This window comes from Bombina bombina, chromosome 1 (assembly GCF_027579735.1).
Source record: "Bombina bombina isolate aBomBom1 chromosome 1, aBomBom1.pri, whole genome shotgun sequence".
NCBI classification, from domain to species: domain Eukaryota; kingdom Metazoa; phylum Chordata; class Amphibia; order Anura; family Bombinatoridae; genus Bombina; species Bombina bombina.
In genome coordinates this window covers 641,961,105-641,987,703 of record NC_069499.1, presented here as the reverse complement: position 1 = coordinate 641,987,703, position 26,599 = coordinate 641,961,105, and the positions used below count along the sequence as shown (strand labels likewise).

Genomic DNA, 26,599 nt, shown 5'->3' with positions numbered 1-26,599 from the left:
TGTAACTGGATTAAGCAATTTACAGCATTGAGATGGAAACCTAGGTGATAAAATGTGCTTTCAACCTCCCTAAAGACTGTGGAACAAGCACAAATTATATGCAAAAACAATGTCAGACTTCCGGCTGGGGGCGGGGCAGGCAGGTAGCTACCACCAGCTCTGGTCTTCTCGTCAAAGGGAATTTTACCATTCTCCAGCCACTCGTAGTAAGCCTTGTCCTAGGATGTCTTGCTAGGACCGGCTGTGGGTCCTTGGACCACGACTAGGAAGTCTTCGTGAGGCTGAATAAGCTCTTTCGCTAAGAGCACCTGGATAAGCTGTAACGGCTGTACTAGCCATCGGCTGCCGTATGAGCTGGTTGTAATGGGAGACGACGCCCTGGTAAAGCTGACACTTGGTTGAACTGTTATAGGTGGATGCAATTCGGGAATCGGCTATTGCCGCTACACCTACAGCGGGCCCCGTCTCAAAAGAACTTTCTTGCAGACTCAAGTACTATAAGGCGGATGGCTTTCTGAGAGATAAGGCTATCTAACGTATCGTAACATTTTTTGGCTTGTAAATCCCACTCTGCTAAGTCGAAAATTTTACCTGTCCTAGGCGGTGAGATACCCTAGAGGCGGAGCTTTGCAGTCTGCGTGTACACACCTCCGATCCTGGTATCGGTTCCATTGAGCTCTCAGTGCGAGTGCAGCGTGGAGGATTCCCGGCACAGCGTTCAGATTTGAACAACCTTAACAGCAATAGAGGGCAGCATTGCAGGCTGGCTTACAAGGTTCCGGATCTTCACAAGATTACCATTGCTGCCTGACTACAGAGTTGGGCATAGCTTCTAAGGGGTGACAGTACTGCAGAGCGGAGTGCAGTGTGACTGCTATGGATCCTTAACTGGCTGACGGCACAGAGTGGGTAAGACAAGCCATCTAGCTCTCCCTCAGGATATCGGCTTGACAAGTGCATAAGTCTGACAGCACGAAGGACAGGACAAGAGAGCAGGTTTTGTTGCCTTTTGTTTTCCCTATGCAGCTAGGGTTATTCAGGCTTATTAGACTCTCTGCATAATCTGTTACAATATAGCAGGACTTTTGAAAACCGCTAGAGAGGACTTGGTCTGTGATTTCGTATACTGAAAAGACGGGACTCTCATGAATCACATATAATAAGCTGGGTGTCGTTTGTTGATGATCATCAGAGCAGACATGGCTAAATAGACAGCAGAATGTATGGTCTAAGCTAAAATTGATGGGCTACATAGATCTGTTTAAGATACTTTTGCGTTATATACTGTCTAATGTATTCTGCATGTTTAGTTTATGTGAAACATATGCTTAATACTATCTGTGCACTCGAACTTTAAATTTAGTTCTCTGCTTTACATATTTGCCTGTCCCCTTACAGCATCCCCTGGGCAATACTTGAAGGGGGGGGGGACAACTGAGTGCTCTGAGATTAATTAAACGGTTAAGATTAGGAATAAAGGGAGAAGCTCAATGAGTAACTTTATATATATATGGAAGATCAACAAACTATATAGTAAGAAATAGGTAGAAAGGGAAGAAGAAGGGACGGGATCTCAAACAGGTCAAGGGCGAGAAGGGGAGTATCGAAGGGGGAATAACACAGGGACAGCCTAATACTTACCGCATCTGCTAAGAGTTTTAGTAAGGCGGGCTCCACCTAATGTTGGATAAGAAATAACAAAGCAGCAAGATCCGTAGATTAAACAAGATCCTTAGATTAAACTGAGAGATGTAGAAGATAACACTCTAGTAGTACTGAGGATTTGCCTTATTAAGGGGACTACTGTTATATAAAGTTAAGCTGTAGTTTGAAGGGTGGTTTTTAGTTTATAGTCTGAACAAGACTTAAAAAGTAGATTTTTCTTTGAAGGGGTTTTTTTTTTTTTTTTTTTTCTCACCCCCTTTTTTTTTTTTTTTTTTTTTCACACTAAGCACAGTTGGTATAACCACTGACCTTTTTTTCACTTTTTGTCACTCACATTGATGCACATGTTTCCTTGTTTTTTATATGTCTTTTTTTTCTCACTTTCAGAGCTTGTAACACAAGCTCTCTTACTTAATATTAAGTGGCTTAATTGCCACCAAGTCACAATTACACTTCATAAATACACATTAACACAGTGAATGGATAGATTTCTCACGAACCACAAAGGTTCTTCACCGAAAATGCCACCCAAACCAAAAGATAAGCGTAGCACCACGAAAAACTCAGATAACTTATTAGACACCTCACAAGAACGAGGAGCAATTATTTCTGGTGCTAATGACATGACGGAATTCGCTACTGAAGTAGCCAAATTGATAACCCCACAATTGGATCTGATTAAAACTGAAATTAAGACTGAGATCCATAGTTTAAAAGAAGAAATTAGGCAGTTCACGGTGAGACTTACGGAGGTAGAGACCAGGGTCTCGGAAGTGGAGGACAGAGTGGATGTTCAAGGCTCAGATATCACGGATCAAGGGAAAATGATTTTACAATTGCAAGCGCGCCTAGAAGACCTCGAGGATAGGTCAAGGCACAATAACTTACGCATTATTGGCCTCCCGGAATCAGTGCAGTATCAAGACTTGATACACTTTGTCTCTGTCTCCCTCCCGCAGGCGCTGATGATCCCCCCGCCGACTTCACCTTTCCTGATCGAGAGAGCACATAGATTAGGTCCGCTTAGAGATAGTAACACTCAATCTAAAGCCAGACCGATTATTTTTAAATTTGTGAATTATCAGGACAAACTTTTATTTTTGAAACACTATAGAAAAATGAGCCCATTACACATTGACAATAACAAAATTTTGATTTTTCAAGATTTTTCAGCAGAGACTAGCGCTAAAAGAAAAACAATGTCCCCTTTTTTTTCTAGATTCTTAGAAGCAGATTGCAATGTTAGGCTGGTTTATCCGGCTAGACTATTAATTACCAAGGCAGGTATTTCTTATACAGCAAATAACAGCAAGGAAGCAACCGCGCTATGTAAAGAACTAGGGATCCAATGATTAGGAAAGAGAAGGATTCTTTTTGGGGTTTTTTTACAGTTATTTATAACACCTTATGTGTAAGGGAAGACTTATGCGAGATGTTCATTAAAGTTAGTTTCATTGGTGTGCTGATGCTTAGAGAAACACGGAATTATGTAGAAGGTTGTTATTTTAATATACTTTGTTTTATAAATTTGTATCTGGGTATTGTTTTTTTTTTGTTTTGTTTTTTTTGTTTTTGTTTTTTTTTTTGTGTTTTTTGTTCTCGCTCTCCCTTTCCTCTCCCTCCCTCCTTGCTCTCCCCTCTTTCCCTGGTACTTTTGGGGGTTTTTTTTCTCCTTTGATTAACTATGTTAACATCTGTTAAACTGGCCTCCTGGAATGTAGGAGGTATAAACTCCCCAATAAAACGCAAAGCAATAATCAAACATTTGGCTAAAACACAATCAGATATTGTGTTCTTACAAGAGATTCATTTAAAGGCATCTGAAGTTTTGAAATTACAAACCAAGTGGGTGGGTGAAGTAGTTGCGGCCCCCTTTAATACACGTAAGAGGGGAGTGGCAATTCTATTTAAGAAAAACCTGGATTATGAGATTGACTCCTCTTTTATAGATCCGGAGGGTAGATTCGTTATTTTGGAAATATCATGTAATAAGGCTCGATACGTATTATGCAATATTTACGGTCCTAATATTATAGATAGAGAATTTTGGGACAACTTGGTGTTATATCTGCGAAAATTTGTTGGACAGAATATTATTATTGCAGGGGACCTTAATTTAATAGCAGACCCCTCTCTAGACAGAGTTAAAAAAATAGGTTGCCCCTTGAGGGATAGGAAGACTCGTATCTTTCAAAAAATATGCTCACAACTGGGCCTAATTGACATCTGGCGACTGCAGAATCCCGATTCTAGAGCCTATACGTGTATGTCCAAAGGTCAGCAGGCATTATCCAGGATAGATTTTTTTTTGATTGCGGAGTCCTTGATCGGCCTTGATTGGGAAGCCGAGATTGGAGATATAGTGATCTCAGACCATGCTGTAATAACGTTAGAATGCAAATTATCGCGGACAGACAGACCAGGGACTCGGTCAATTTTCTTTCCAAGATATCTGATGAATAACATCCAATTTAATAACTGGCTGATTAACCAGTGGCAAGAATATGTTGGTTTCAACCGAGATTATTTTAACAGACCCGAGGTCTTCTGGGAAGCAGCAAAGGCTGTCTTACGTGGTAAGGTAAAGGCATATCTGTGTAAGTCAAAAAGGAAATCCAGGCAACAGGAAATTCAGTTGTCACGTCAGGTAAAAAACGCGTATAAAACTTATTTAGGTCTGCGCTCTTGCGAGCACTGGAGGAGATATATAGCAGCTAAATCTTCGCGAGATGTCTTCATTAAACAGAAGACCAGGGCAGATATACAAAGACAAAAAGCCCTTTACTGTGGTCAAGCGGGTAGGTCTGCTAGATTCGTGGCAAGGCTGATTAAAACTAGAGGTAGCGGTAAGATAACCTCTATTAGAAAAAACTCCAAGAGATTTACCTGCAATACAGATATATCTAGAGTATTTTATGAATTTTTTACCGAGCTATATAGCTCGGAAGAGCAAGGTATAACCATAGGAGATTTTTGGGCCAAAATTAAGACTCCTAAAATACCTAAGGAGAGTTTGGCAGAAATTAATGCTCCAATTACGGTTGATGAGATCATAGAGGCTATTACAGCTGCCAAAACTAATAAAGCAGCTGGTCCTGATTGCCTACCACTGGAACTTTATAGGATTTTACAGACACAAATTGCCCCAACATTGGTGAATTTATTTAATTACTGTTTTATTGAGCATAATAAATGCTCTCCCTATTTTGCGGCGGCAGTAATATCTCTAATACCCAAAAAAAATAAGGACCCAGAGTTACCTGGGTCATATAGACCTATATCAGTTCTCAACGCGGACTACAAACTGCTTACATCGATTTTGGCAAAAAGACTAAAACCCCATCTCGGGTTAATAATACATGAGAATCAAGCCGGGTTCATGGCAGGGAGGAATCCGGCCAAAAACACCCGTAAGGTCTTGACTCTAATTGATTATTTTTGGAACAAGTTCAGAACGGATAAATACAGAGCGAAGTTAGACCTGGCTCTGCTGACTGTCGACGCGGAGAAGGCGTTCGACCGGGTTTCTTGGAAACATCTGTTTCATTCTTTAGAGCAATTTGGTATGAGGGGGCATATCCAGGAAGTAGTTCGCATTATTTATTCTGCCCCAAATTCAGCTTTGCTTATCAATGGCGAACTTTCCCAACCGGTAATACTACACAGGGGCACCCGTCAAGGATGTCCCCTATCTCCTCTCCTGTTTAACATCTCATTGGAACCTCTTGCAATCATACTTCGGCAACGTTTAGAAGGGATTCGAATAGGGGCACAAAAATTAGTATTATTGATGTATGCGGACGATATCTTATTGTGTTTAAGTAATATTAAAAAGGATCTCCTGCTCCTTTTGGAACTGGTTAACAGCTTTGGCAGTATATCGGGTTTTAGAATTAACTGGTCCAAATCGGAACTGTTATGGATAAATAAAAAAGATCATATTATCAAACATCCTTTCAAAGAAACAGAGCAGATAACATACTTAGGGCTCACTCTAAATTCAAATCCTTCAGAGTGGTATAACCTGAATTACAATAAATGTTTTTCAGAATGTAAAAAAAAAAATGGAAGACTGGATAAAACTGCCTATTTCCCTATCAGCTAGGGCCACGCTTTTAAAAACTATTTTATTTCCCAAAATATTCTATTTCATTCAAAATATACCGCTACCTATCCATAAAAAGGATATAATAAGTTATAATAAGGCATGTGCCAAATTTCTATGGCAAGGCTCTAGAGTTCGGATTTCTGTAGCTCGCTTGATGAACAAGGTAGAAGCTGCCGGCTTATCATTGCCGAATATATTATTTTATAGCCAGGCGGCCCGGGTTAAGGTAGCAGTGGATTGGTTGACAGGACTAGAACAGGTATCCCCAGTAAGCTGGGAAACAGCATTGATCGCTCCCGTACGTTTAGATGCGATATTGCATTGCCCAATTACCGCATTGCCAACACAAATTTTTATGATGGAAACTTTTAAAAATATAATAACTGCCTGGCAAAAGTATTGTGTGGATCTGGGTGCTTCACCCTATGTATCCAAATATTTACCGATTACAGGGAATCCCAATTTTTCTCCAGATATCACAGATCAGGTTTTTAGAGACTGGGCAGGTAGAGGGCTCGGTTATGTGATACAATTTCTTAATTCGGATCTAGAGATACTTACTTTCAGGGAATTGAGCAATATGTTTGGATTATCAAATAAAGAGTTTTATGCTTACTTACAGTTAAGACATTTCATTCAGGAACTAAAGATAAATTATTACGGGATAGATTGGTCACTTGGTGAGGCACAAAGTAGTATTAATAATTTCCAAAAAGGGGATTATTCTATTGCCCCGTTTTATTCCCTTCTCATGCTCGAGCCTTCCTCAACCCAAATAGAGTACATAGTATCTTTATGGGATAAATCTCTCCCACAAATTGATGCTGAGACGGTAAAGAACGCCTTTAGGGTAATTCAGAAAAGCTGGGTGCTGACCACTTGGCGAGAAACGCAGATTAAAGTAGCCTTAAAAGTGTATTTAACACCGGCAAAGCTATCTAAATGGTACAATTCAACGATCACCTGTTCCAGATGTAGTGCAGCTAAGGTGGGCATGCTGCACTGTTTCTGGTCATGCCCCAAGATAGCTCAATTTTGGGCTAAAATAATATATTGGATGAAAGCTACGCTTAAAATACAATATGAGATTTCACCATTAGAAATATTTTTTTTGGTGAAATCTCAGTATACGCCTAGAAACTATAAAATGATTAACCAGATTATATTGGTCGGACGTAATTTAATCCTAAAAACATGGAAGGCCAAGTCTGCCCCAAACATAAAATCTTTGAAGAGTGAGTTGACTTCTCAACTTATATTTGAACAATATAATTTACAAAACTCTACAGATACTCAGATTGCTATCTTTATTAAACACTGGAAATTGTTTATTACTACTTTTCCAGTGGAGACTCAAAAGACGTTGGTCAGGCCATGGAAAAACTCCATTTATATTCAATCTCAAGTCCTAGCAGGCCACCTTCCAAGTATTTGGTTGGAGGACAGTGTGGATATGGGATAGACTTGATTCAGTGAGGAGGCTAACACTTCAATACTATGGGGAACTAGAGGGATGGGTAGGGGAGAGAGAGAGCGAGTTTCCTTCCTCTTTTTTTTTTTTTTTTTGTTTTGTCTGGTTCGGTGTTTTAGAAAATTAATAGGAAAAACTCCAACATTTATGAGTTAGTATCCACAAGCAAAGACTGTATAGTCTATTTAAGTTAATTATAGGTAATGGGGCCCTGCGTGGCGCAAAAGGTAACACACCTGTATTATTGTACTCTTTTTTTTTTCATGTTTTGTGTGTTTTCTTTTCTTTTGTTGGAAATAAAATAATTAAAAATATAAAATAAAAAAAAATCTTGGAATGCTGATATGACATCTAAATCTAGATTACTATCTCTTTCTTTCCAAGGTAATAAATTATTTGGTTCTCAGTTGGATTCTATTATTTCAACTGTTACTGTGGGAAAGCGAGTTTTTCTGCCTCAGGATAAAAAAACCTAAGGGTAAATCTAAGGCTTCTAACCGTTTTCGTTCCTTTCGTCAAAATAATCAAAGACAAAAATCTAATCCTTTCCCCAAGGAATCTGTTTCCAATTGGAAGCCTTCCTCAAATTGGAATAAATCCAAGCCTTTTAAAAAAACAAAGTCAGCCCCTAAGTCCGCATGAAGGTGCGGCCCTCATTCCAGCTCAGCTGGTAGGAAGCAGATTAGGGTTTTTCAAGGATATTTGGATAAATTCTGTCCAAAATCAATGTATTCAGAGCATTGTCTCGAATAGGATTCAGAGTAAGACCTCCTGTGAGAAGATTTTTTTTTTCTCTCACATATCCCAGCTCAGGCTTTTCTGAAGTGTTTCAGACCTGTAGTCTTCAGGGGTAATCATGCCAGTTCCTTTTCAGGAACAAGTTCTGGGGTTTTATTCAAATCTATTCATTGTCCCAAAGAAGGAAAATTCATTCAGACCGATCTGAAAATTTTGAATCGTTATGTAAAAGTACCAACTTTCAAGATGGTGACTATAAGGACTATTCTCACTTTTGTTCAGCAAGGACATTATATGTCTACAATAGACTTGCAGGATGCATACCTTCATTTTCAGATTCATCCAGAACATTATCAGTTCCTGAGATTCTCTTTTCTAGACAAGCATTACCAATTTGTTGCTCTTCCAACAGCTCCAAGAATCTTTTCAAAGGTTCTAGGTGCCCTACTCTCTGTAATCAGAGAACAGGGTATTGCGGTGTTTCCTTATTTGGACGATATCTTGGTACTAGCTCAGTCTATAAGTTCTGTAGAATCTCACACAAATCAACTAGTGTTTTTTTCTTCAAAGACATGGTTGGAGGATCATTTTACCAAAAAGTTTGATTCCTCAGATAAGGGTCACCTTTTTAGGCTTCCAGATAGATTCAGTGTCCATGACTCTGTCTCTAACAGACAAGAGACATTTGAAATTGGTTGCAGCCTGTCGGCACCTTCAGTCTGTCATTCCCTTCAGTGGCTATGTGCATGGAAGTTTTAGGCCTCATGACTGCAGCATCGGACGCGATTCCTTTTGCTTGTTTTCACATGAGACCTCTCCAGCTTTGTATGCTGAATCAATGGTGCAGGGATTATACAAAGATATCACAATTAATATCCTTAAATCCCAATGTTTGACACTCTCTGACGTGGTGGTTAAATCACCAGCGTTTAGTTAAAGGGGCTTCCTTTGTTCGGCCAACCTGGACTGTGATCACTACAGATGAAAGTCTTTCAGGTTGGGGAGCTGTTTGGGGATCTCTGACAGCGCAAGGGGTTTGGAAATCTCAAGAGGCGAGATTGCCAATCAATATTTTAGAACTCCTTGCAATTCTCAGAGCTCTTCAGTTTTGGCCTCTGTTGAAGAGAGAATCGTTCATTTGCTTTCAGACAGACAATATCACAACTGTGGCATATGTCAATAGGGTGGGACTCACAGTCCCCAAGCTATGAAAGAAGTATCTTGGATACTTGCTTGGGCGGAATCCAGCTCCTGTCTAATCTCTGCGGTGCATATCCCAGGTATAGACAATTGGGAGGCGGATTATCTCAGCCGTCAGACTTTACATCAAGGGGAGTGGTCCCTCCATCCAGATGTGTTTTCTCAGATTGTTCAGATGTGAGGTCTTCCAGAGATAGATCTGATGGCCTCTCATCTAAACAAGAAACTTCCCAGATACCTTTCCAGGTCCATTTTCCCGCCTCTAGTTCCTCTTCCAAGAGTGATCTCCAAAATCATCATGGAACAATCGTTTGTGTTGCTGGTGGCTCCAGCATGGCCACACAGGTTTTGGTATGCGGATCTTGTTTGGATGTCCAGTTGCCAATCTTGGCCACTTCCTTTAAGACCAGACCGTTTGTCTCAAGGTCCGTTTTTCCATCAGGATCTCAAATCTTTAAATTTGAAGGTATGGAAATTGAACGCTTAGTGCTTAGTCATGGAGGTTTCTCTGACTCAGTGATTAATACTATGTTACAAGCTCGTAAATCTGTCTCTAGAAAGATATATTATCGAGTTTGGAAGACCTACATTTCATGGTGTTCTCATAAATTCTCTTGGCATTCTTTTAGAATCCCTAGAATTTTACAGTTTCTTCAGGATGGTTTTGATAAGGGTTTGTCTGCAAGTTCCTTGAAGGGACAAATCTCTACTCTTTCTGTTTTATTTCACAGAGATTGCTAAACTTCCTGATATTCACTTTTTTTTTACAGGCTTTAGTTCATATTAAGCCCGTCATTAAATCAATTTCTCCTCTTGGAGTCTTTATTTGGTTTTGAAAGGCGTTACAGGCTCCTCCATTTGAGCCTATGCATTCTTTGGACATTAAACTTCTTTCTTGGAAAGTGTTGTTCCTTTTGGCTATCTCTTCTGCTAGAAGAGTTTCTGAGCTATCTGCTCTTTCTTTTAAATCTCCTTTTCTGATTTTTCATCAGGATAAGGCGGTTTTGCAGACTTCATTTAAATTTTTACCTAAGGTTGTCAATTCTAACAACATTAGTAGAGAAATTGTTGTCCCTTCCTTGTGTCCTAATCCTAAGAATTCTTTGGCAAGATCCTTACATTCTTTGGATGTGTTGAGAGCTTTGAAATATTATGTTGAAGCTACTAAAGATTTCAGGAAGACTTCTAGTCTATTTTGTTTTTTCTGGTCCTAGGAAAGGTCAGAAGGCTTCTGCTATTTCCTTGGCTTTTTGGTTAAAGCTTTTGATTCTTAAAGCTTATTTGGAGTCGGGTCAGAACCCGCCTCTGAGAATTACAGCTCATTCTACTAGATCAGTCTCCACTTTGTGGGCTTTTAAGAATGAAGCTTCAGTTGATCAGATTTGCAAAGCGGCAACTTGGTCCTCTTTGCATACATTTACTAAATTCTACCGTTTTGATGTATTTGCTTCTTCAGAAGCAGTTTTTGGTAGAAAAGTTCTTCAGGCAGCTGTTTCAGTTTGATTCTTTTGATGATGTTTTAAGTTTTTCTTGTCATTAAAAGAATAAACTTATAATTTGGGTTGTGGATTATTTTTTCAGCGGAAATGGCTGTTTTTTATTTTATCCCTCCCTCTCTAGTGACTCTTGCGTGGAGTTCCACATCTTGGGTATGATATCCCATACGTCACTAGCTCATGGACTCTTGCCAATTACACGAAAGAAAACATAATTTATGTAAGAATTTACCTGATAAATTCATTTTTCATATTGGCAAGAGTCCCATGAGGCCCACCCTTTTTTATGGTGGTTATGATTTTTTGTATAAAGCACAATTATTTCCAAATTCCTTTGTTGATGCTTTTTACTCCTTTCTTTATCACCCTACTTCTTGGCTATTCGTTAAACTGAATTGTGGGTGTGGTGAGGGGTGTATTTATAGGCATTTTGAGGTTTGGGAAACCCTCCTGGTAGGATTGTATATCCCATACGTCACTAGCTCATGGACTCTTGCCAATATGAAAGAAATTAATTTATCAGGTAAATTCTTACATAAATTATGTTTTTCTGCAAAACCATCCAGACTCATATTAACAGCTCCTTGGCAATCAGCGTTGAAGATTTTTGCTGCCTGCCTTTATTCACTCAAGTCCATGTTAGAAGCGAAGCTACTATCTGTCACACTTGAAGGGCCGTGTTCCTGTTCCACGGCATAGATTCCGGTAAGATCGTTTCATTTTACTTCATTATGGGAATGTGATGTTAATGAGAAGGTAGGATCCCAGTGTTACTCCTTTTATCTTAAAATAGGAATCATGGGTTAATATCACCTGAGGGGGGGTATTCAAAAGGGGGGACTTTAATCATGCTTGATATGTGGTACCATCGGCTGATGTGTAGTATTACTTTAGTCTCATGGCTTTTCGGAACATTACCGCCTTCACATCAATTGGCGCAATCTTTAGATTTGCGCAATCTTTTTATGACTTGCACAATGACCTCGTGACCGGTGCATTTACGTTGTTTTTCCCTTCCGTATGCTGACACTGTGGCGACAGCGAGAGTCTGCTCGTTGGTTGTCTGGTTCACAGGAGGTGCCTGTCAGTGTTAGTCTTTTTTGTAATCTCAAGATGGAGGATTCTGATTTTTTTTAGACACGGATGTCTCCGATGCGGAGAATGCGTCTTGTGATGAATATGAAATGGCCCAGGTTATCCATGCCCATCAGTTAAGTATGAGTTATCAGTATGAGTACTCTCTTCTCCCGATTCAGGGTTCTCAGAGTGCGTTGAGCCATCCGCCCCCGAGGATTCTAGACGTGTGTCCCAGAAAATTCCTTTGCTACGCAGGCAGGTGTCCCTATGGCCTTTACTCCTTCTCTGGGAGGTGGCTTGTTTCCTCCAGAGGTTACGGCACAGTTCCTCATGGCCATATCTATGGCACTGGCCCATTTGTATATCCCAAGTGAAATATTTTTAAGATACTGTCTGTGTTCTGTCAACTAGGACCCATTGGGCGTGGGATCGCCCGATCCAGTTCGGCCTCCTGGGGAAGTGTGGGCCTCTTAGTTTGTCGATCCGGCGAGGGATAATTTTCCTTGCTTTATAGGGTGTCCTACTAAGGCATTTTTTGGCGTTGCTAGAGGATCCCAGTCCTAGTAGGCCGTAGGCCAAGGGATCAGAGGCCTTAGATGCCGGATGGTAAACTAGGTTAGACGCTTGGGGATGAAGTTAATATCCTTGACGTCTCCGTTTTTTCTTTCCTTTGGGTATCAGTTCCAGTTCTGAGCTTGGGTCAAGGGGGCCTCTGATCGGCTGGTCCAGTTGGCGTACCTTTTTATCTTGGGTGTTCACCCGAGGGTGCTGCCTTACCTTTAAGGATAGGATGTATTTGATTTGTTTGTATAAGCTCACGTCTGATATAACTACCGTTTTGGGAATGTTCTTTCTCTGGAACTGATACTTGCGATTTTGTGGTCGCATGGGCACTTCCTCAGAAGTTGCGCACTTTGGTTAAGACCGAGGTTATGTTTTCTAGTTCATATTATCAAACCTTCCGGTCGATTTTTCTTAGATAGTTCTGGAGGGTTTCCTGTACCAGGCAGGTACTCGTTGGCCGCTGTCTGCTGTTTTCTTTGGTTCATGTCACCCTTGTGGTGCCGATTTATCCTATCGGATTCTAAAAAATGTCTTGTGGCCTAGTGTTATGGACGCCAGGCTCGGATTCTACTATGAAGTAAGGGGCCTGGAGCGTAGATCCAACACTTCTGGTAGGAAAATTGTGAGCTCCGATATAAGTTGGTTCTTTCTGGCATTATTACATGTTATGCATGGCCGACTTTTTCAGATGTCATTGTGGTTCCTAGGGTCCCTGGGGACTCAGAACCGTAGACTTCCATTCCATTGGAGTCTGGAGATGTGATTGCCCCCCGGAGGTCTTGTATCTCCGGATGACGACTCTGTGGCCTAGTCACATTCCTTTTGCGGTGGCGATGTTTCCTTCCCTCCCGTCTTGGGTTGGGTCATTTGCTCTTGAAGTGCGGGCATGTCCGTCCTTTTTTCAGTGTTTCATTTGCTCTAGTACGTAGAGTTCAGGGGCCTCCCTGCCCCTCTAACAGGAGCTGTGAGGCTCCCGTTCCATTTCAAGGATGTCGGGAGACCGATCCTGCAAAGATCTCTGGAGACTGTCTACTCAAGGTAAGAACTGCCCCTTGTCATCCCATGGTCTTTAGACTCTCGGATGCTATCCGTCGATCTTATTGCAGATTTAGCCCTTCGGGCTTATGGGTAGGAGGGCTAGGGTCAGTTAGTTTTTTTCACCTGTCTGGGGTCAGGAAATTGACCATTTATCTTCTCCAGTGTGTGGGTCAGGTCGTTATGCCTGTCTACATGGATTACCTTGCGATCCAGGAACACTTGTTGCCCATTTCCTAAACCGGTCGGGAGTCTTTTTACAGACTCTTAGATTTGTGGATGTTGCTAGGTTCTTTACATCTAAGGACTTTAGATGGTGGAAGGCACTGTCAGGGTGCGCTCCTAACCATTGGAGGTGGCTTATGGGCCCCTCAGGAACTTAAGATCTTCCAATCGGTTCCGTTTTCGAGGACTCCGGCTTAGGACCATATCTCTTGCCTGGAACAGGTTTGGGAGGTCCTGCTTAACCTTAGGGTTTGGTTCTCCCGCATGTCCATTTTGGAGGGGGTAGGGGTTTCTGACTCTCATGGGAGATTAATATCAGCCTGAGGCTTCAGTTTGAGGTTTTCTGACGGGTCCCTACTTGTCTGCTGGGACATCTGATTCTTCCTGGTACGCTCCAGTTGCTGTACCAACTGGACTGACAATATTGGGGTTTAGCCTCTATTGGTAGGGTGGTACCGTTGCTTAATCCTCTTTTTCTCACCTAGGGTGGAGAAGGGGTTCTTATGTGTTCTCCTTGATTGTAGGTACCTCAGTATCTGTGAAGGGCCCTTGGGTCCTTGGTTTTCTTGCCTCGTAGGGTTTTTCCCTCTCTTGCGTTCTCAAGAACTGGCTGTGGCTCAACACACAAGCAAACAGTGTAGTAAGCACAGAGTCACAGGTTCAAATCCCCACACAGCCCTTTCGAGCAGAATACCTCCCAGACCTTTAAAGTTGAATTCTGGTATCAGAATGCTGTGGGTCAGTGCTTTCTTCCCTTGAGGAGATTTCCTCTTATGGAAGGCTGCAGTGTTAGGGGTCCTTGGACCCGAGCATGAGGTTTCTGTCATGGTTCAGGGTAGCATGCAAATTTTTTAGTAGCGGTCAGAGTTCTACTCTGGGGTTTAGATTCCTCGTAGATCCATCCTTTTCTTTCATGTAATTAGCAAGAGTCCATGAGATAGTGACGTATGGGATATACATTCCTACCAGGAGGGGCAAAGTTTCCCAAACCTCAAAATGCCTATAAATACACCCCTCACCACACCCACAATTCAGTTTTACAAACTTTGCCTCCTGTGGAGGTGGTGAAGTAAGTTTGTGCTAGATTCTACGTTGATATGCGATTCGCAGCAGGCTGGAGCCCGGTTTTCCTCTCAGTGTGCAGTGAATGTCAGAGGGATGTGAAGAGAGTATTGCCTATTTGAATTCAATGGTCTCCTTCTACGGGATCCATTTCATAGGTTCTCTGTTATCGGTCGTAGAGATTTATCTCTTACCTCCCTTTTCAGATCGACGATATACTCTTATATACCATTACCTCTACTGATTCTCGTTTCAGTACTGGTTTGGCTTTCTACTACATGTAGATGAGTGTCCTGGAGTAAGTAAGTCTTATTTTTTGTGACACTCTAAGCTATGGTTGGGCACTTTTATATAAAGTTCTAAATATGTGTTTAAACATTTATTTGCCTTGATTCAGGATGATCAATATTCCTTATTTCAGACAGTCAGTTTCATTATTTGGGATAATGCATATGAATAAAACATTTTTTCTTACCTTAAAATTGACTTTTTTCCCTGTGGGCTGTTACTTGCTCAGTCTTCACATTTAGCAGAATTTCATACGAATCGACTTGTGTCATTTCTTCAAGAACATGGTTGGAGGATCAATTTACCAAAGAGTTCATTGATTCCTCAGACAAGGGTAACCTGTTTAGGTTTCCAAATAGATTCAGTGTCCATGACTTTGTCTCTGACGGACAAGAGACGTCTGAAATTGGTTTCAGCTTGTCGAAACCTTCAGTCTCAATCATTCCCTTCGGTAGCCTTATGCATGGAAATTCTAGGTCTTATGACTGCTGCATCGGACGCGATCCCCTTTGCTCGTTTTCACATGCGACCTCTTCAGCATTGTATGCTGAACCAGTGGTGCAGGGATTATACAAAGATATCACAGTTAATATCTTTAAATCCGATTGTACGACACTCTCTGACGTGGTGGACAGATCACCATTGTTTAGTTCAAGGGGCTTCTTTTGTTCTTCCAACCTGGACTGTGATCTCAACAGATGCGAGTCTGACAGGTTGGGGAGCTGTATGGGGGTCTCTGACAGCGCAGGGGGTTTGGGAATCTCAGGAGGCGAGATTACCAATCAACATTTTGGAACTCCGTGCGATTTTCAGAGCTCTTCAGTCGTGGCCTCTTCTGAAGAGAGAATCGTTCATTTGTTTTCAGACGGACAATGTCACAACCGTGGCATATGTCAATCATCAAGGGGGGACTCACAGTCCTCTGGCTATGAAAGAAGTATCTCGGATACTTGCATGGGCGGAATCCAGCTCCTGTCTAATTTCTGCGATTCACATCCCAGGTATAGACAATTGGGAAGCGGATTATCTCAGTCGCCAGACGTTACATCCGGGCGAATGGTCTCTTCACCCAGAGGTATTTCTTCAGATTGTTCAAATCTGGGGACTTCCAGAAATAGATCTTATGGCCTCTCATCTAAACAAGAAACTTCCCAGGTATCTGTCCAGATCCAGGGATCCTCAGGCGGAGGCAGTGGATGCATTGTCTCTTCCTTGGAAGTATCATCCTGCCTATATCTTTCCGCCTCTAGTTCTTATTCCAAGAGTGATCTCCAAGATTCTAAAAGAGCGTTCGTTTGTTCTGCTGGTGGCTCCAGCATGGCCTCACAGGTTTTGGTATGCGGATCTTGTTCGGATGGCTACTTGCCAACCTTGGACTCTTCCGTTAAGACCAGACCTTCTATCTCAAGGTCCTTTTTTCCATCAGGATCTCAAATCATTAAATTTGAAGGTATGGAGATTGAACGCTTGATTCTCAGTCATAGGGGTTTCTCTGACTCCGTAATTAATACTATGTTACAGGCTCGTAAATCTGTGTCTAGGAAGATATATTATCGAGTCTGGAAGACTTAAATTTCTTGGTGCTCTTCTCATCAATTTTCCTGGCATTCTTTTAGAATTCCTAGAATTTTACAATTTCTTCAGGATGGTCTGGATAAAGGTTTGTCTGCAATTTCTTTGAAAGGACAAATTTCTGCTCTTTCTGAGCTGTTTCACAGAAAGATTGCTAATCTTCCTGATATTCATTGTTTTGTACAGGCTTTGGTTCGTATAAAACCTGTCATTAAGTCAATCTCTCCTCCTTGGAGTTTGAATTTGGTTCTGGGGGCTTTACAAGCTCCTCCGTTTGAACCTATGCATTCTTTGGATCTTAAATTACTTTCTTGGAAAGTATTGTTCCTTTTGGCCATCTCTTCTGCTAGAAGAGTTTCAGAGTTATCTGCTCTTTCTTGTGAATCTCCTTTTCTGATTTTTCATCAGGATAAGGCGGTGTTGCGGACTTCATTTAAATTTTTAACTAAAGTTGTGATTTCTAACAACATTAGTAGAGAAATTGTGGTTCCTTCATTGTGTCCTAATCCTAAGAATTATAAGGAAAGTTTGTTGCATTCTTTGGATGTAGTTAGAGCTTTGAAATATTATGTTGAAGCTACTAAAGATTTCCGAAAGACTTCTAGTCTATTTGTTATCTTTTCCGGTTCCAGGAAAGGTCAGAAGGCCTCTGCCATTTCTTTGGCGTCTTGGTTAAAATCTTTGATTCATCATGCTTATGTCGAGTCGGGTAAAACTCCGCCTCAAAGGATTACAGCTCATTCTACTAGGTCAGTTTCTACTTCCTGGGCGTTTAGGAATGAAGCTTCAGTTGATCAGATTTGCAAAGCAGCAACTTGGTCTTCTTTGCATACTTTTACTAAATTCTACTATTTTGATGTGTTTTCTTCTTCTGAAGCAGTTTTTGGTAGAAAAGTACTTCAGGCAGCTGTTTCAGTTTGATTCTTCTGCTTATAATTTCAGTTTTTTTCATTATAAGATTTAAACTTTATTTTGGGGTGTGGATTATTTTTTCACCGGAATTGGCTGTCTTTATTTTATCCCTCCCTCTCTAGTGACTCTTGCGTGGAAGTTCCACATCTTGGGTATTTATTATCCCATACGTCACTAGCTCATGGACTCTTGCTAATTACTTGAAAGAAAACATAATTTATGTAAGAACTTACCTGATAAATTAATTTCTTTCATATTGGCAAGAGTCCATGCGGCCCACCCTTTTTTTGTGGTGGTTTTGATTTTTTTGTATAAAGCACAATTATTCAAATTCCTTATTTTTATGCTTTCGCACTTTTTTCTTATCACCCCACTTCTTGGCTATACGTTAAACTGATTTGTGGGTGTGGTGAGGGGTGTATTTATAGGCATTTTGAGGTTTGGGAAACTTTGCCCCTCCTGGTAGGAATGTATATCCCATACGTCACTAGCTCATGGACTCTTGCTAATATGAAATAAATGAATTTATCAGGTAAGTTCTTACATAAATTATGTTTTTTCTTTCAAAGGTCTGAGACTCTTGTCGGTCTTCCACTAGCCTAGGGCTGGGACAGTTATCCTGGAAGGGAAGGCTGGGGATCAGTCTGTTTTTGCAGTATGGACCGTTTACTTGTATTGCATCTGTCCTCCCCTTTGATGGGGGGACTCTTAGTGCACATCTCTATACTGGCGGCTGCTGTCGGGACGGAGAGCTCCTTATCTTCCGGAATTTTCTGGTCGGGAGCTGTTGAGATTTTTTGGCAATTCTCAGTGGGGTGAGTCCCATGATGGCTTAGGACAGCTTTGGTGCCTGTTGATTGGTGGTCATGAGTTTTTCTCACAGGTGGCTCTGTGACCTCTTGGAGAGTTCTTTTTAAGCTGCTAGAAAGTTTTTTCTGTCTTTGCTTGTCTATGCTTGTTTAGCCTGACGGGTTTTGACTTGTCAAGGTTGGAAGGGGTAACTCACGGTTTTCTGGAACGCCATAGGTGGTATGGTGCTGTGTCAGGGATATGAGGGGGGCTTTCTGGTCATCCTAGTGACGTTTTCTCCTGACTATAGACTTATCTTCTGGTCCTTGTCCTCCTAGGGAGTTTGTTTCCCTGGACAGTGGTTTCCCTGTCTTACTTTAATTTGATCCTTGGGATATCTCATGGGGTCCTCTATTCTCCCTCTCGGGGTAGATAGAGATTTTTGACCAGTTTGACTTGAGCCCATGTTGGATGGTCCTTCGGATATTATGGGTTCCTCTACTCTCCTAGGGGGTTGATAGAGCTTTTTGGGGGGTTAGGTCAGAAACATTTTTTTTTGTGGGAGTTGAGTGCCACAGGGCTGACTCCTTGGAAGCCTAGTGCTCAACAGATTCTGGGTCTGAATGTCTCTAGCATGGCTTTGCAGGTTGTGTAACTGAGTGGTTTCCAGGTTTTCCCTTGTCGTATGTAGTTTTTTGTAGGGTGTCGAGTAATTTCAGGCTGTGGTGCCTTTCGAAGGAGCCACCTTTTTTGTACCCACCCTTTGTTTGCATTCAGTGTTCTCTAGCTAGGGTATTTTTTCCCCCAAAAGTAATGAATGCAGCTGTGGACTCTTCCCGTTTTAAGAAGAAAAACATAAATTATGCTTACCTGATCATTTTCTTTTCTTCTGACGGGAAGAGTCCACAGCTCCCACCCACATTTTATCTATGGGGCAGCAGTACATTTCTTTCATGTAATTGTCAAGAGTCCATGAGCTAGTGACGTATGGGATATACAATCCTTCCAGGAGTGGCATAGTTTCCCAAACCTCAAAATACCTATAAATACACCCCTCACCACACTCACAATTCAGTTTTACAAACTTTGCCTCCTATGGAGGTGGTGAAGTAAGTTTGTGCTTGATTTTCTTATGTGATTTGCGCTTCTCAGCATTTTGAAGCCCGATTCCTCAGAGTACAGTGAATGTCAGAGGGATGTGAAGATAGTATCACCTATGGAATTCTATGGTTTTCCTTGTGGGAAATCTTTTCATAGGTTCTCTGTTATTGGTCGTAGATTCATCTCCTACCTCCCTTTTCAGATGGACGATATACTCTCATATTCTATTACTACTGATAACTGTTTCAGTACTGGTTTGGCTATCTGCTATATGTGGATGAGTGTCTTTCGGTAAGTATGTTTTCATTACTTAAGACACTCTCAGCTATGGTTTGGCACTTTGTTTTATTGTAAAGTTCTAAATATATGTATTGTACTTATATTTCCCATGAGTCGGGTTTATGTATATTTTCTTTTGCAGTCTATCAGTTTCAAAATTGGGAAAAACATATTTAGGCAAGTTATTTTTTTCTTACCTGGGGGTATAGTCTTTTCTTCAAAATCGACTGTTTTCTTTCATTTTCGCGGGCAAAATTAGGCTCGTGAGGCTGCAAAATGCTAATATTTATTGCGTCATTGTTGGCACAAAGAATTTTTTTTTATGCAAAGGTACGTTCGTTGACTCAAATTAGTCATTTCCGGCATCTTAGTTGACTCCAGGTTCCTTGCACAAGGTTGCGTCTGCCATGATGCCGGTTGCGCCATTTCAGGATGTTGGCGGCAAAAAATTTAATTTTGCATTTTGCTTCATACTTGGCGCCAAATAATTTAATTATTTAAACCCCATTTCCTATATGCCTTTAGCCTTTTTCTATGCTCAGAGGGCTATGCTGTTTGCATTTTTTCCCATTCCTGAAACTGCCATATAAGGAAATTGATAATTTTGCTTTATATGTTGTTTTTTTCTCTTACATTTGCAAGATATCTCAATCTGATCCTGTCTCAGAAACCACTGTTGGATTCCTGCTGCCTGATAACAGTTCTACCAAAGATAAGTGTATCTGTTGTAAATTAGTAGAGATTATATCTCCAGCGGTAGTATGTAACAGTTGTCATAAGCTTTTACATACAGAGAATGTATCTATCAGTACTAGTAAAATGCCTGTTGTTCCTTCAACATCTAATGTACATGATATCCCTGTGAATATAAAATATTTTATTGCTGATGCGATTCAGAAGGCTTTGTCTGCTATTCCAACTTCTAATAAACTTAAAAGGTATTTTTAAAACTTCTCATAAAGTTAATGAAATTTCAAATGACCGACAACATACTGAATTATCCTCCTCTGATGAGGATCTATCTGGTTCAGAAGATCCTACCTCAGATATTGACACTGACAAATCTACTTATCCCTTTAAGATGGAATATATTTGTTCCTTGTTAAAAGGTGTTGATTACTTTGGATATTGAGGAAACTAGTCCTCTTGACATTAAAACTAGTAAACGTTTAAATTCTGTTTATAAACCTCCTATGGTTACTGAGGTTTTTCCAATTCCTGATGCTATTTCTGATATGATTTCAAAGGAATGGAATAAGCCTGGTTGTACTTGTATTCCTTCTGCTAGGTTTAAAAAGTTATATCCCTTGCCAGTAATTAGATTGGAGTTTTGGGGGGAAAAAACCAAGGTTGATAGGGCTATCTCTACTCTTGCCAAACGTACTATCCCTTTGGAAGATAGTACTTCCTTTAAGGACCCTTTAGATAGGAAACTTGAATCTCATCTAAGGAAAGTTTTTATATATCTTCTCAGGCCTGCCATTTCTATGGCTGATGTTGCAGATGCATCAACTTTTTGGTTGGAAAGTTTAGTGCAACAGGAAACAGTTCCTGATTTGTCTAGCATTGTTTGCTTGCCTAAACATGCTAATCATTTTATCTGTGATGCTATTTTTGATATCAAAATTGATGTTAAATCGATGTCTTTGGCTATCTTAGCTAGAAGAGCTTTGTGGCTTAAATATTGGAATGCTGTCATGGTATCTGTCTAGATTCAAACGAAAACAGTAGGAGCACCAAAAAGCGAGTGAAAAAACAAAATTTATTTACAGTTATTTAAACAGAAGGGTTAATTAACCCCAGGGTAAGAGTGTGAAAACAGAAAACAATATTCAGAGAACAAAAACGGCTGATCGGTTTCGGCGTCTGCCTTAATCCTAGCCTGCTTAAAAAGTGGTTGTAAATTCACCATTTAAAAACCCTTCTCTGTGTTTCCATTGGGTGTGGAGTACACACCTTTCAAGTAATTAACCAATGTTAAACATCAACTTGATTTCATTTAATTTATTCAGACACCTGATTTCCCTACTGACTCACTGTTAGTAGGTGTGGCGATGTTGGAATAGCTCACTTGAAGTTTTTTTATTTTGTTGAAAGCTTTCCTTTGCTATCATCCAAACTGTATAAAAATGCTCCTCGCCACGTCTATTTAACTAGAAAATGTTGTACTCATAATAAGACATTATGCTTATATAACAAAATTTTGCATTTATGTAGTCTCATTTGTATGTTTACATATCCCTATGTATTAAACGCTCCAAGTTCCCTTGCGTTCATTATACCTACCACATATTGAAAAAGGAAAGAAAGAAATGATACCTGGGACCGCCTGGATCCGAAACTGCTCACTGACTGTTGTGTATGAAACCTCATGACCTGAGATGCGATTACGGCTCTTAGATTTCGTGTGTGTGTGTTTGTATACTAGAGTGACGTGTGGTACACACCTCTATTTTCACCCTATAGGCTTTCGTTCCCCTCAGCTGCCAAAGCTAGACTACGCCTCCTTCTCGAGTAATGTGTGCGTGAGAGGTGTGTTGAATAACTATTGTTTAGTGTTGATCGGATTTGCTAGAGGGATTACTCTAACTAAATACCCTCCCTTGATATAAGGATCGTTATTTCTAGTAGGTGTGTCAAAATGACCTGGATCAAGACCCTTGTTATACTTCTCATACTGGGTATACCAAACTGTATATACTGCAAGTTTCTTAGCTACGGGCGATCAAGACTCGTCATAATGTTACGTGTGAACAGTGATTTCTGTCAATCTAGATACATTTTTGAATTTAGATAAGTGAAAGAATTGTGTGCGTGTACTATGTTGCTTAACTCCTAGTTGACATGTTATAAACCACTGGACTGGCTCTTTAACCCTGAATAAACAACATATATTGAATTACTATAATAAACGCACCTTCTCTATATTCAAAACCTGTGTGAGAATTAAGGGGAGGAGGGGGGGGAAGGGGAGGGGAGTGGGGTGTGTGGGGGGGGAAGGGGAGGGGAATTGAGGTTAGGAGGATGCGGGGGGGGGGAGGGGGGGGGAATTGAGGTTAGGAGGATGCGGGGAATTGAAAAGATTAATCTGGGCCTAAGGGGTGGGAAGCTACAGCTACCAAAAGTTAATTAAATCAAACTCTGAGTTAAGACCCTCTGGAAACCTGGTTCTCAACCGAAAAATCCAGAAGGCCTCCCTCTCACCTAGTTTACGTGTTCTGTCAAGCCCTCTGTTTTGTACTGGGACCCTCTCAATGATGGTCCACGAGAAGTACCTGGGATCTTTTTGGTGTAACCCCGAAAAGTGATTAATCAGAGGCGTAGTTAGCTCCCCTGCTCTTATATCAGCCAGATGTTCCTTTATTCTAACTCGCGCCTCTCTGGTCGTGAGACCTACATATTGGAGGGCACAATGTGTGCATGAAATTAGATACACCACGAAGTTTGACCGGCAATTTAAGCACAGTCTCTTCTGGAAGGTTTCACCCGTTACCAGGGACCTGAATGTGTCTCCCACTACCACTCTCTCGCATGCCTTACATGAAAGAAAGTTGCACCTATAGGTACCATTTAGTCTTAACCAGGTCGAGCCACTGGTTTCTTCCTGTTTCAGTTTAGTGGGGGCTATTATGTTGCCTATCGTACGATTCCTTTTGTAAGCGAATCGTATGCCCTCATTCACTATATCTTTCAAAGCATCATCAGCCAAGAGAAGTTGATAATTGTTTTTGGTTATCTGGCATATCTGGTGGTACTGCCGTGAGTAATCAGTTGTAAATTGAATTCTGCTACCTTCATTTAGTTGTTCCCACCAGTTCTTATCTTTTCTCCTGTTCCTATTTTTGTTCTCCGGCTTGCTTTTAGATTGTTCTAGTAACCGGGCTCTGTCCATTCTACTGACTAGATCTCTTTCTCTTGTGACTATCGACTTACGGTAACCTCTTTCTAACAACCTAGTTGCGAGTTCATCTGCTTGTTTTTCATATATGTGTTGACTAGTGCAGTTTCTTCTCAAACTGATAAACTGCCCTCTCGCTACCCCTTCAAAAACTCTCCTTGGGTGGCAGCTTGTTGCATGGAGGAGTGAGTTACCTGAAATCGGTTTTCGATAGGTTTCAGTCATGATTTTTTGTCCTATCTGTCCCTTCAGTGTGATGTCAAGGAAGTTAACCGTATGTTCCTGAACCTCTGAAGTGAAGCTGATCCCTACCGTATTCTGGTTTAAATTCTTAATAAAGTCATCTAGATCCTCTCTCGAACCCTCCCAGATGAACAACAGATCGTCTATGAACCGTTTGTACCACACTATCTCCTGCCTGAAGGGGTTCAACTCTCCAAAGACGTGGGAGAGCTCCCACCAACCCATGAATAGGTTGGCGTAAGAGAGGGCAAACTTGGCCCCCATTGCCGTCCCACGCTTCTGGAGAAAGAACTCCCCCTCAAACAGGAAATAGTTGTGGGTAAGGAGAAACTTGGTTATTCTTATAACATACTCAATAAATGCCTGATTCCCTGTATACCATCTGGAGAGAGAGAATTCTAAAGCCTCCAGTCCCTTCTCATGAGGTATAGTTGAATAAAGAGACTTAACATCAACAGTTAACCAATGATAATTGCTTTGCCAAGTTACTTCAGTAAGTAAATTGAGGACATGTTTTGTATCAGCTAAAAAGCTCCAAAGTGTATTTACCATTGGCTGCAGAATGTCATCCAGCCATTCTGAAAGGTGTTCAGTGAGTGAGCCAATCCCGCTGACAATTGGTCTCCCCTGGACATTATCAGTAGACTTATGTACTTTCGGTAGGTGATTAAACACCGGTATAGCGGGATTCTGTACAAGTAGATATGTTTTAGTATCCTGGTCAATAAAGCCCAGATCTACCCCATCATCCACCAGGGAGACCAATTGTTGCTGGAATGACCTAGTGGGGTCCTGTAGTAGTGTTTCATAATCTGTTTCTGTTCTCAGCTGCCTCCAAGCTTCTTGAACAAATTTGATTCTATCCTGAACCACAATGGCCCCGCCCTTGTCAGCAGATCTTATTACCAAACCCCTGTTATTTTTTAGGCTATCTAGAGCCTCCTTCTGTCTACGTGTTATATTGGATTCCTGACCCCTTTGTGTAGTATATTGGAGCTTAACTAGATCACCTTCCACTCTTTTTTGGAATTTCTCCAAAAGGGGACCCCTACTTTGTAGGGGATAAAATAAAGATTTGCTCTTTAATTTTGGAGTCCTTAGACTCCTGACCTCTTCCTCTTCTGTTCCCCCTTGGAGAGATTCCAAGACCCTGACATCACATAGTTCCTGAAAATTCATGGCTGCACTACAACCTGCACTCTCTATCACATTATCTGTGGAACGTGGACTCTCATCTGATTCGTGGTGCTCCCTTGTTTTTAACTTGAAATGCTTCTTTAGAGTCATATTGCGTATCATCTTGTTGACATCCAAAAGAGTCTTGAATAGGTTAAAGTCCATAGTTGGTACAAAGGTTAGACCTAAGCTCAAGACTTCCAATTCAAATTTGTTTAATACATAACTTGACAAATTAATAACATTTAGTCCCTGTAGTAAACGTTTAAATTCTGTTTATAAACCTCCTATGGTTACTGAGGTTTTTCCAATTCCTGATGCTATTTCTGATATGATTTCAAAGGACTGGAAAGTTTAGTGCAACAGGAAACAGTTCCTGATTTGTCTAGCATTGTTTGCTTGCCTAAACATGCTAATCATTTTATCTGTGATGCTATTTTTGATATCAAAATTGATATTAAATCTATGTCTTTGGCTATCTTAGCTAGAAGAGCTTTGTGGCTTAAATATTGGAATGCTGACATGGTATCTGTCTAGATTACTATCTTTCTTTCCAAGGTAACAATTTATTTGGTTCTCAGTTGGATTCAATTATTTCAACTGTTACTGGCGGGAAGGGAGTTTTTTACCTCAGGATAAAAGATCTAAGGGTAAATCTAAGGCTTCAAATCTTTTTCGTTCTTTTCAACAGAATAAGGAACAGAAAGACTATCCTTCCCCCCAAAGAATCTGGTTCCAATTGGAAACCCTCTTCAAGTTGGAATAAATCCAAGCCTTTTAAGAAACCAAAGCCAGCCCCCAAGTCTGCATGAAGGTGCAACCCTCATTCCAGCTCAGCTGCCAGCCCCCAAGTCTGCATGAAGGTGCAACCCTCATTCCAGCTCAGCTGGTGGGGGGCAGATTAAAATTTTTCCAAAACATTTTGGGCAGATTTTGTCCAAAATCAATGGATTCAGAGCATTGTCTCTCAAGGGTATTGAATAGAATCCAGAGTAAGACCTCCTGTGAGAAGATTTTTTTTTTCTCTTACACGTTCCAGCAAACCCAGTGAAGGCTAAAGCTTTTCTGAAGTGTTTCAGATCTAGAGCTTTCAGGGGTAATTATACCAGTTCCGTTTCAGGAACAGGGTCTGGAGTTTTATTCAAATCTATTCATTGTCCCAAAGAGAGAAAATTAATTCAGGCCAGTTCTGGATCTGAAAATTTTGAACCGTTTTGTAAGTGTGACAACTTCCAAAATGGTGACTATAAGGACTATTCTGCCTTTTGTTCAGCAAGGTCATTATATGTCCACGATAGACTTACAGGATGCATATCTTCATATTCTGATTCATCCAGACCACTATCGGTTTCTGAAATTCTCTTTTCTAGACAAGCATTACCAATTTATCTCTCTTCCATTTGACCTAGCGACAGCTCCGAGAATTTTTTCAAAAGTTCTCGGTGCCCTACTCTCTCTAATCAGAGAACAGGGTATTGCAGGGTTTCATTATTTGGACTACATCTTGGTACTAGCTCAGTCTTTACATTTTGCTGAATTTCACATGAACCAACTAATGTTTCTTCAAAGACATGGTAGGAGGATCAATTTACCAAAAAGTTCCTTGATTCCTCAGACAAGGGTCACCTTTTTAGGTTTCCAGATAGATTGTGTCCATGACTCTGTCTCTAACAGACAAGAGACAAATAAAATTGGTTTCA

General features: G+C 40.8%; 1 protein-coding gene across 3 annotated transcripts in view; it reads left to right on the top strand.

Moving 5' to 3' along the window:
* The window catches only part of ZMYM3 (zinc finger MYM-type containing 3), a 486,348-nt gene that overhangs the window by 455,078 nt on the left and 4,671 nt on the right, over nt 1-26,599 (top strand). The window lies entirely within an intron of this gene.